This window comes from Akebia trifoliata, chromosome 11 (genome assembly GCF_017979445.1).
Source record: "Akebia trifoliata isolate Shusen 1 chromosome 11, ASM1797944v1, whole genome shotgun sequence".
NCBI classification, from domain to species: domain Eukaryota; kingdom Viridiplantae; phylum Streptophyta; class Magnoliopsida; order Ranunculales; family Lardizabalaceae; genus Akebia; species Akebia trifoliata.
In genome coordinates, this window is record NC_141385.1 from 19,037,575 (window position 1) to 19,050,814 (window position 13,240).

A 13,240-nucleotide genomic window follows, 5' to 3' on the forward strand; every position below is an offset into this window, starting at 1 on the left:
CTTCTACTCTCTAGTTGTATGAAATTTTCCATAGAAATTAATCTAAATCATTAATATTATTCTTGTTGTACCATTTATCGATGAATCGACAAAACTTAAGCATGTTTCATTCAACTTAAGTGTAGTTTTAGGTTTCCATCGAGTAGATTTCATTTCATTGAAATATTGATGAGGTTTTAAATGTTTAGAATTTCAATTATTCATTAGTTTTCAATGATTTACCAAAGAAACAAGTAGTTTTAACTCACACAGTGAAATCAGCAAAATCACAAACAAAACAAAAAAAATGCAATTTTCACCTTACTGTCAGTCCCACCGCCCTGAAAGATCGGTCCCACCGATTTTGCAATAATTTTGTCAGAAAATTTTCCAACAAATTTCTTTGGTGTTGTGAAGGAGTATACACACTAAAATTACTTATTAAAATATTTAAATAAATGTCCACTTTAATTTTTTTACTTTCCATTTACTTTAAGTTTTTTAATGAAATTCAGGTTTTACCTCCTATTTGAAAAATTTTGGAATTGGTTTCAAGACCCAAATCTCATCGTATCAAAATGTGATTTTTAGTTTCAAGAACAAAATGTAAATTTTGACATTTTTGTCTGATTTTCAAAACTCGATATCTTTAACGTTACTTTGAATCAAACTATAAAAATTACATGGTGTTTCTTATGTTGTCGAAGGCTTCCATTTATAAAAAATCGTTTTCATTTTAAACAACTTTGAAAAATCACTTTTTCAGACACTTAGCCAAATTTTCACAGTTTTCTAATTTTATATCTTATGTGTAGATATGAAATATTCATTTGTGAACTCAATGCTACATTGTTTGGAGTCGCTACCATTCTTTTTTAAAAATAGGTGTGAATGGGCACCTAAATCAATTTTTTTTCAAAAAATTATTGTTTATGACATTGTAGTGACTCTCATTAATGGAAAATGTGTGGTCTACCGAAGATCTAAGTAAGAGGATTCCGGTAGAGAATGGGGAAGGTGTTAGGCACCCCATTATCTCTACCTAGAGTGGTTACCTTTTAAATTTAACCATTTTTTAAAAAATTAACATAACAATAAAAATGTATGAGATACATGAAGTGGGTATGTGCACATGGTGAATATGTTCCTCTTTCAAAAAAGATTTAATGTTAGTGTTGACATGAAGAATATTCTATGGAAGAGGATATCCCATGGAGCCAATACATTTTTACATGAGTTAAAATGTTGGTTTAGGATTTTAGAGAAATTTCATTGATGGAGTTCCCTTAGATTCACAACCTTAATGCATGCATGCATAGTTAGAAATTTAATGTTTTAACCCCATCAAGAGAGTTACACAATTCTTCATCATAACCAAGCATATGTGGTGTGTGTGCATAGTGTACATTATAATGTATAAGATAAAAATGGGTTTAAAAAGGGCTTCAACCTCCATTCTTTCGACCAAACCGCCTCAAGCATTTCATGCCCAAGGTTGATGTTCAATCTACTCGGGATGAAGGGGGTTTCTCCATTACATCTTAAAGACTTCTAAAAAGATAAATGAGAAGGATAGAAGAAGAAAATGTGAGTATTAAAAAAGGAAACCTATCTATACCCATTTTATCCCTTTAGATGTCTTGAATAAATTTGAGCTTGAGAGTTGAAGGATATAGTTGAGGGTTGGGTGACTTGAAGGTTGAGAGAGAAGAGAATGAGTAGGAATTTTAATAGAATTTTAGATTGAGAGATGGGGGTTTTAGAGCATGTTTTGTTCATATAAGGATATTTATAGAGTTTTTGAAGAACTTTTGGGGATAAAGTGGTCCAACCTTAAAAATAAAGATAATGGACATGAGGTTTAAATTATTTCTTTTTGGATTTTTCATTTGTATGAGAATAAAAATGACATTTGTGAAAAAACTCAAAAAATATTCTTTGATCTTTATTTTTTTGATAAATAGAGGTAAAATAACAAAAAGTTTGGGAGGGTGAATAGTGGAGTGACATGTGTAAAAGTGAAGTGATATGTAAAAAATAGATCTTGGTTAATTTGTAAATAACTCAAAAAAGCAAGGGTGGATGTATATTTTTGAAATAGACTAATGGGAAAACAAAAATACCTTTAGGAAGGTGAGTAGGGGAGTGACATGTGTAAAGGTGGAATGGTAGATGAAAAGTAGACCTTGATTCATTTGTAAATAACTCATAAAACAATGGTGGATGTATATTTTTGAAATGGACTAATGGGAGAGCTTCATGTATTTACTTGAAGATTCTTACCTTTTTAGGGTATGATTAGAAGTTCTCTCAACTTTATGGATTATTACCAAAAACCAAAGAACCTTCTTAGTTTGACTACACCTTTTGAGAAAAGTATTCTTTGATTTTCATAAAGGGGATTTGACTCTCTAATTAGATTAAAGCATTAGGTATTTAGGGCTTATAAGAGATCAACATGTGTCATCCTTTGAGGGGTGTGAGAAAATAGGCTTAGAATGGACTCAATATTAGGCTTAGGGGATAGACTTGGACTGTGGACTATGGGTATTATGACTATGGACTTAGTTTATGGATAATGAGTTTGGAGATAGATTTGGTTTATGGATAATGGTATTATGGACTTTGGGTTAAGGTATAGGTGATGGATCAGTTAATGGAGAACAAATATAGATTCAGATTAGATCATGAAAATGGTATGGAATTAGATTGGATTAAGAACAAGGTTAAGCATGTAAAATTATATGACATGATGCATGTATATACGTATGCATGAAAATGATGCTAAGTGGCAATACGGGCCCAATGGAGAGCTTAAGCTCTAAATTGAAATAATTTTAAGAAAGTTTTAGATTTTCTAATGGGTTCATGCAAATTGGGGTGTCTACATTATGGTTAAATTATGTTTTTCGAGTCTTTATACTTAACTAGAACCATCGTGTAAAATCCTGAATTTTCAATTCGTATCTCGAGAAAATTAAATAGTAAAATTTTGAGAAAATCTTGAAAGTGGGACTTAGGGGTAAAATTTTAAGAGGTTTCTAATCATTTTTAAGGAAATCTGACCTCACCATTGAATTCAAAATGATCGAAAAACATACTTTAACCTGTAAGCACGCTCAAATGCGAGTCCAAACATAAAAGTTTCAAAATCCTTAATTATTGAGTTGGACCAGGCTAAAATAGTAACTTTTTACTAAAGTTAGAATTATTAAGATTCGATTACACCATTGGGTTCGTAACAAAAAATTATTGAACATAGACTATTTACTTGTCATTTTTAGAGTCCAAAAAGTCGAATTAACGTCAAAAACGAAAACGACGTCAATTTTATGGTCACATTGGGCCAAAAATGCAAATTTTTGTTAGAGATAGAATTTTTAGAAATTGATCACATTATTAAATCCAGAATGAAAAATTAGACGAAATAAAGTATTCATTCATCACTTTTGGAGTTCGGATGGCCAAGTTATCATCGATCAAAACAATAGGTAAAATATCGATTCCGTCCCAAAATTTATATAAATAAATTTTTAATTTTTTTATTCATCATCATCCCCAACCCGTCCAAAAACCAGCCAATGGTTTTTAAAAAAAATTTATTTTTCCCTCGACTTTCCATCTCAGATTGGCTGCAAACGGCTCGCCGTCGACTTCTGACGTAGAAAGGAGAAACATTCGCAACCTAATTCTCTACAAAACCCACCCAATTTCTTTCCGTTTTCTTTTCTTTTTCGTCTCATATCATCAAAAAATAGCCGTATTTATATACAGAGGTTTCAAAACTTTGACCTAAGATTTCATCCATTTCGGGATCAAACCGTCCTCCGCCGAAGAAGAGAGAAAAGACGACGGTGTCGAGATCCTTGAAACCACCGGGTTAGATTCAAAAATCAACAATCTCAAAGTTCAAATCATCTTAATTTCGTGTCAATCGCCTCGATTTCCGTGCATGTATTTTAATTTTTTCGCACAGAGATAGTAAGGAACTCTTAATTTTTATTAGTAATCATAAATTATGAAAATTGCATTTAGGATTTTATTAAAAATTTATGGTGAGTTTTCAAAAATATAGAATTCAATTGGTAATTTTAAATTCACGTCAGAACTTGCATATTGGATATGTTTAATTGTATTTTATAATAAATTATACGTGGGTAGGATATTTCATCAATTTATTTCCATTAGTTGGGTCTTGTGCATCACTTGGACCCCATTTTGATTTAAGTTTTGTACTTTTTCAATGTTATTGATAAAAATGAATTTCATAGTTGGAAAAATGATTTAATATTCAGTGAACTCATACTGAGTTGATGAATATCAGAAAGTGGATATTTTGTTTGAGAGATTGAAAACTGTAAAAATCAAAAAAAGAAAAAAAAAGGGTATGAATCAATAAAATATCAGAGTCACATCCGAGGGGTGATGTCTGTATTTTACATTGTTGTGTTATGTGTAGGCTGGTGAACGGATATCCAAGGATAATATTACTGGTTGCATATTTATTTCATTTCTATTAGCGCGAGGTGCTGTTTACTTTTCCGTTCTGTTATTTATTTTAGGCTGGGTGATCACACTTGCATGGTAGGAAACTGGATATCCATTCTCAACCTTTTATTGTTAATTTCTTTTTTATTTTCAAATGAAAATAATATATATATATATATATATATATATATATATGTGTGTGTGTGTGTGTGTGTGTGTGTGTGTGTGTGTAGCTATTTTGTGAGCTGTTAAAGAGTCTGTGAATGCCTGAAAAGATAATACGTTATATCATCCGGAGTGGTGTACTATCCTACGATATACGGTAGGAACCACCAAACTCATACGTGGTATGGGACACGTGTAAGAGTGGAGTCACAACTGAAATCCGGGTTTATTCATCTCTATCTTTACCAGTAAACTTGTAATGTAAAGGTGGTCATATACGAATGGTTTGTATATTTAGGAATCACATGCCGGGTTTATTCATCTCTATCTTTACCAGTAAACTTGTAATGTAAAGGTGGTCATATACGAATGGTTTGTATATTTGGGAATCACATGCACGCCTGATAGGCATAGAAGAAGATGATTAGTCAGTGATTACTAACAATCTATAGTAGTCAAACGTTCTGACACATCGAAAATAGACCTATTGCTTAGTCACGTCAAACAGCCAGCCTGAGCTGGATAAATGGTCCCACAAGTGTGGTAAACAGCAACCAGCCACAAAATCAGGAACTATTACTTTATTATGAAACATCATGTCCCGACTGGGAGCAATTTAGTCGTGAATCCCAACACTCTAATTCTAGTACTCCACCATTGTGTATTATGTATTTGTTGTCTTGTTTTGGTATATAAAATGAAATTCATGTTTAATGTTTTCATTTGATTAATTAAATTTGTATAAAAAGATAATGTTATAGTAAGTACTGTTGATCGATGTAATGTGAGTTTTAAAATGTTTAGTTGTTCATCCCTAGCTATATGTACCAGTTAATCGTAATTTCTTTTGTAAAATTTTGCATATTTTAAAATGATTCAGTATGTTTATTTGTTCATGTTAGGAAAGGTTATTGGCAGAAATTGTTTGCTTCCTTATTGGGTAACCATTGTTACTCACCCTTTCCTTCTCCATTTTTTTAGTTTCAGATTCAGAGCATGGCGAGTCAACCAGAGTTCGTCACCTGGTAAGTATTGAAATTATACTCGATTTGTCCAAGAGTGTTATAGATTTGTGTTGAGCATTAGGACTTTTGTTAGAGTGAGGAATTTTTGTATAATCACGTATATAAATTTCTTCTTCTGCAGTCTGATCTATTGTTCATTATTAGATTTATATAGGCTTCCATTATTATTATATTTTGTATATATATGCAAGATTGTATGTCGTTTATCACGTGCAGATTGAACGCCTTGCAATGCTAACAAAAACAGAGGAAACCATGCCAAAATTTCGAGGTGCCACCTTGTGCCTTGAGATCTAACATGGGACTTTGTGTTAGCGTTTGGCGGGGCACCACACATTGAATAGAATTGGTTGATATTCTATGGATCTTGAATAATTTTAAAAGTGAAACTACTTTAATAGATATATAGAAAGTTAGACGATGGATAGATCGATTGATTGATGGATGGATAGAAAGAACGTATGTTTTAGACAAATTGATGGGACAATGCCTCCGGTTCTACGTAGTGGCTATGCCACATAAAACGTGATAGATAAATAGATGGATGAATTGATTGAGGGATGGAATGACAAATGGATGTCACAAGAGAGCACTACCAAACTCTGCTTGTAGTTTCAATAAAAAACTAGTATATAGTATACAAAAACAAACTATTTTGTTTACCAAAAAAAAGTTCGTAGAAAATCCACAAAAAGTGATGCGTTATTGTGTATCAAGAAGTGACGAGTCAATTTAGGATAGCGTTAGATGTCATATGCTATTCGATAGTATTGGATACCTTAGAGCATATCACAACTTATGAGATTCGATAATTTTTCTTACTTATTTCCTAAGAAACTTTGTGTGTAAAGGCGATTTCTATATAGTGTAAAGGTATGTGGGGTTCACATGCATTGCCTCTTGATAGGTTTCGACGCAAGGGATCTCCTGGGCTAGTTTGTGATCATTATTAGTCTATAGTCATCAAACAGTCAACCTCACCGTTAGTTGAACTCAGTATTGGATTCTTGGTCAATGGCTAATCTGAGCTTGATAAATGGTCATCCAACCATGGTATGTTAATCCGATCATAAAATCAGATTATAACGATGGGATTCCACGTCAAATTAGAAGTCTAGAATATCGAATTGTCATAGTCGAGGCGATTATATCAGCGTGTTATTCTGTTTTCATATCGACTACATCTTTGTATTCTTATTATGTATCTTTTATTTACTTTGTAATGTTGATAGATGTTTTCTATTTGAAAGTTGTATGTATTATTTTAAATGATAGGAATGATAGATTGAAATTTATTACAACTATTTATCGATTAGCTTAGACATTTATCATATGTTACATTATGAAAACTTACATTATTTAATTATTTAGATGTTTCTAGTGCATGTATGACTCGCTGTTAGAATAACGTTCATCCTGCAGAGTAACATTCTCATGTTACTCACCCTATCATTCACCTTTTCAGATTATTCAGCTTTTGAGGATCCTTTTCTTAAGGAATCATTCAAGGAGGTCCTTGAGGAGGATTAGGTCAATGTCTTACCATCGTTGTCTATTTGAGGATTTGTAGAGGATCTTAGCAACTTCTGATTGTAGATAAGAAACATGTCAGTTTGAAAGTTTTGAAACCTAATGTATTAAGAATTTTTGGATTTGGAGTAAAACTATGTTTGATGACAGCTTCCGTATACTCTTGATGTTAGTTATATTTGTTGTTCCGTGCATAGAATTTCATTTGCTAGATATATTTGCCTATGTTTCTTCTATCAGGTTGTGTATGTGTTTACCTCATACGTTGAGATTCTAACTGAGGAGTTCTCAAGATTTGTATTGAAATTTCAGGGTGTGGCATAGTCTATCCCCCCTCGTACAGTAGGGTACAATGGGGCAAGATCATTCTTATGCATTGATTATGGTCAAGAACAATAATTGGGACAACTCAAAATGGGTCTCTCCTATTGAACTCCTTAGGTCCAAGTCTACTGAATTTTAATTATTAATTGGGTTTATTTGAGTGATTCAATCTAATCCTAGAGGGCAAGGAATCGGTGATGAAATATGATCCTTATCTTATTGAGTATCCTCCTCGTAGAGGTGCCTTTTTACTAAAACAATGAATCGTTGTGTGAAAATTGGAACAAACAAAGGCAATCTTACCTCCCATTTAAGACGGATGATGATCAAGCTGAGTCGACTCAGGCCATCGACTCCAATTTCGATTTACGAACCCAAAGGGCTAATACAATTACACCACATTTTCCTTAATTCTATTACAATCTAGGCATTCCTAGATAATTAAAATAAATAATGAGTAAAAAAATTATTTGTCAAAAATTTAAATCTAAATTAATCTTAATCTTATTTTAAATTAGTCTTAAAGAAAATTTGATCTTCTTATTCACTGCGCCTTTAAGATCTGTCTCTTAAAAAAACGAAAAATTTAAAACATAAAATAAGAAAATTTTAAAACATGAAATTAAATTAAAGTAAAATAAAAACTAAAAAAATAAATAAAAATTATGATGTTTTTCAATTTGAAAAATTAATTACACCAATCATCAGTAGTAGCATCAATTTGTTTGTCGTGTAAAGATGTCTTTGAAAAGGACAAGTATCACGCCCCAAAATCCCAACACGAATCCCCATGATTCAGCAGTCAGAATCTTGAGGTGTGAGGTAATCAATCACACAACCTGATAGAACATTCACAAATAATAATACTTATGAAAAGAAAATATACGCAGTGGAATAAACATTTGACTAACATCTATACGAGAGTCTAGAGTAAGCGGAAAAAATCGACAAACATTGATATAAGTCAAGATCCTCAATCTCATAATTCATCAGGTTACAAAAATTTTTAAACTAACATATTTCTTATCTACAAGCAAAAACCACTAGGATTCCCTACTAATCCTCAAAGACACGACGGTGGCAAGACATCAATTTGTTTTTCCTCGAGGACCTCCTCAAAGAACGGCTCTTCAATAGCTGAATAATCTGAAAGGGGAAGGATAGGGTGAGTAACAGGGGAATGTTACTCAGCAGGATGAACGTCGTTCTAACAACGAGTCATACATACACGAGTAATCATTAGAACAATTAAATGATACAAGTTTTCATAATATAACATACGATAAATGTCTAAGCATACTCAGTAAACAATTATAATAACTTTAATCTATCATTTTCAATCATTTAAAGTAACATATGCATCTTTTAAATGAAAACATTTATCAATCATTACAAAATAAGGAAAAGATACATAATAAGAACACGGCGGTGTAATCGATAAGAGAGCAGAGGAACACGCCGATATAACCGCCTCGACTATGGCAATACGATATTCCAAACTTAACCTTCGATGTGGAATCTCATCGTTATAATCTGATTTTATGGTCGGTCGAGCATACCACGATTGGATGACCATTTATCCGGCTCAGACTGGCCGTTGACCAAAAACCCAATACTGAGTTCAACTAACGGTGAGGTCGACCGTTTGACGACTACAAACTAAGTGATCACTAACTAGCCCAGGAAACCCCTCGCGACGAAGCCTATCAAGAGGCAATGCATGTGAACCCTGATTAGCTCTACACTATACAGAGACCGCCTTTACGTACAATGTTCCCCAGGAAATAAGTAGGAGAAATTCCCGGATCTCATAAGTTGTAATATACTCTAAGGTATCCCATACTACCGAAGAACATATGACATCTAGCGCTATCCTAGATTGACGCACCGCTTCCGGATACACAGCAATGCATCACTCTTTATGGGTTTTCTACAAACCTTTACTGGTAAACAAAATAGTTTATTTTGTATATAATATATCATTTCTTTTAATCGAAAATACAAACAAAGTCTGATACTACCCTCAAATGACAGTTATCTGTCATTTTCATCCATCAACTATCTCATCCCTCTATCTATCTATCACGTTTTATGTGGCATGGCCATTACGTAAAACTGGAGGCACTGTCCCATCAATCAGTCGAGAACATACGTTATCTTTATCCATCCATCAATTAAATCGATCAATCTATCATCTAATTTCCTACATATCTATTAAAGTAATTTTACCTTTAAAGTAATTTGAAATCCATAGAGTATCAACCAATTCCATTCGATGGTTTTGGTTGAGTCGAAAGACTCAGAAACAAAGATAAAATCATAAGACATAAAAGCTGGAAATCTGTGAAAATTTAACTAAGTGTTAAAAAAGTAATTTTTTTAAAGTCGAAATTGAAAATGAATTATTTATTTATTTATTATTTATTTATTTATTTATTTATTAAAGAACTTAAAGTAATACTTAATTGTTTTTAATGAAATAAAGGTAGGAAATTGGTATATATACTATATGGAAGCAACACAAACAAAATTAGAACCAAACTCAACATTCGGATACTTTTCCGAATTACTGATTTTTCGTCCAAACTCGACCAAAATCGATCCAAATATTATACCAACTATAAAATGCTTATATTACATCAAATGAACTAAAACCAATCATAAATAAACATGCGAACATGATTCAAATCGTTCAAATATGTATAAACTTAATGAAACGATCGATTTATCAACAATCATATGGATTTTCTATGAAATTATCGCATAACTAGAAGGTAGAAGGGAAGGCAACCTACTTCAAGTTATTTTCAACGGTTGAATGGAGTTTAAAATCGCCTCCGGCCAATCTTCAAAATTTTCTTCCAACGAAAATCAGATTTCTTTGCGTCCACGCGTAACCCTCGGCGAGATGAACAACTTTCCTTCTTGCACCTAAGCTCGGATTGTTCTCGTTTAGCGTAGATCTGAGTTTCAAATATTGAAGGAAAAGAGTTGAGATTTGTTTGGAGAGGAAATAAGAAAAATCTGATTTTTCTAATAGAATTCAGATATTTATATAACTTAAGTTGGGACATACTTGTCATTTTGAGAATGTTTTTTTCCCAAATGCCGAATTGGACAAACTTATATTCTATTTTGGGTGATTTTCGACACGAATCGAATGGTATGAGTGGTTTGTTTCCTCCTCAAATTACGTCTCTAAGGTGTCATTTACCTATTGGAAAAATATCTAATGCGAAACTCGAGGATTTGATAATTTTTTCAATCGACTTCAGATTTAGGCATGCTTACAGGCTAAAGTATGTTTCTCGGTCCTTCTAAATCTATTGGTGAAGTTAATTTTTCTCAAATATTAAAAATTAAGATTCCATACTTTTAAATTAATGCACGAATCTAAAATTCTTTTCTTGAGATACATTTTAGGATTTTCAAGTCATTACAACAAGAATAAAATATAAAATTAAAATTAAAAACCCACTTTAGAATGGAAAGTAGGGTCATTCCATTGAGGATAGGGGGATTAATATTTCAGATTTTAGAAACCAAAAAAATAAAGTGTGATTTTTAAAAATAAACTAAAACTTTTTTTTTTATAAATCTAAGAATTAGGTATGATTTCTGTGGCGTCCCGCCAAACGCAAATACAAATCCTCGTGTCAGACCACGAGGTACTAGGTGGCATCTCGAAATTTCGACATGGTCTCCTCTGTTTATGTTAGCATCCAAAGCGTTCAACTTGCACATGATAAACAACATACAATCATGCATATATACATACAAAATATAATACTAGCGGAAGCCTATATACATCTAATAATGTACGAAAGATCAGGGTGTGGAAGAATAACCAGAATACAGGATTATACAAATATTCCTTACTCTAACAAAAGTCCTAACGCTCAGAACAAAATCAATTACTTTTGGACAACCGACACCACTAGGGGCTATAACCCCAATACTCACCAAGTGACGGACTCTAGCTGTCTATCTGACCCACCAAATAATTCTCACTCGTTTTCTACACCTGCCTCGCCAAACTTCGGGTCTGAAACTAAAAAAATGGAGAAGAAAATGATAAGTAACAATGGTTACCTAGTAAGGAATCAAACAATTTCTGTCAATAACCTCTCATAACATGAACGAATAAACATACTGAATCATTTTAAAATATGCAAAATTTTATAGAAGAAACTAAAACTATGATTAACTGGTACATATAGTCAGGGATGAGCAACTAAATATTTTAAAACTAACATTACATCGATCATCATTACTCACTCTAACATTATCTTTTTATACAAATCTAATTGATCAAATGGAAACATTAAACATGTATTTCATTTTATATATCAAAATAAGACAACAGATACATAATACACAATGGTGGAGTACTAGAATTAGAGTATTGGGATTCACGACTAGATCGCTCCCAGTCAGGACATGATGTTTCATAATAAAGTAGTAGTTCCTGATTTTGTAGCTGGTCGGTGTTTACCACACTTGTAGGACCATTTATCCGGCTCAGGCTGGCCGTTTGATGTGACCGTAAGCAATGGGTCTCTTTTCGATATGTCAGAACGTTCGACTACTATAGATTGTTAGTGATCACTGACTAATCATCTTCGTCTATGCCTATCAGGCGTGCATGTGATTCACAAATATACAAACCATTCGTATATGACCACATATTACAAGTTCACTGGTAAAGATAGAGAGGAATAAACCCGGATTCCAGTTGTGACTCCACTCTCATACGAGTCTCATACCACGTATGAGTTTGGTGGTCCCTACCGTACATCCCAGGATAGTACACAACTCCGGATGATATGACACACTATCCCTTCAGGCATTCACAAACTCTTTAACAACTCACAAAATAGTTACATATATATATTATTTTTCTTTGAAAATAAAAGAGAAATTAACAATACAAGATTGAGAATAGATATCCAGTTTCCTACCATGCAACTATGGCCACCCGGCCTAAAATAAATAACAGAACGAAAAAGTAAACACACCTCGCGCTAATAGAAAGTAAATAAACATGCAACCCATAACATTATCCCTGGATATCCATTCACCAACCTACACACAACACAACAATGTAAAATGCAAACATCACCCCTCGGGTACGACTCTGACATTTTATCGTTTCATATCCTTTTTTCATTTTTTCAATTTTTACCGTTTTCAATCTTTCAAACAAAATATCCATTTTCTAATATTCATCAACTCAATTTGAGTTCATTGAATATTAAATCATTTTTTCAACTATGAAATTCAGTTTTATTAATAACATTGAAAAAGTACCAAAGCTTAAATTAAAACAGGGTCCGAGCGGTGCATAAGACCCAATTGACGAAAATAACCTAGTGAGATATCCTATCCACGTATATTTTATTATAAAATCCAGTTAAATATATCAAACATGCAAGTTCTGGCGTGAATTTTAAATAACAAAAAGAATTCTATATTTTTGAAAACTCACCATAAATTTTTAATAAAATCCTAAATGCAATTTTCACAATCTACGATTACTAATAGAAATTGAGAGTTCCTTACAATCTATAGACGACGGAATTGAAACACGTGCACATAAATTGAGGTGATTGGGCGAAAATCGAGATAGACCGGACTTCGAGATGGTTGATTTTTGGATCTGGCCCAGTGATTTCAAAAATCTTGACGCCATCGTCTTTTCTCTATTCTGTAACGGAGGACGGTTTAAT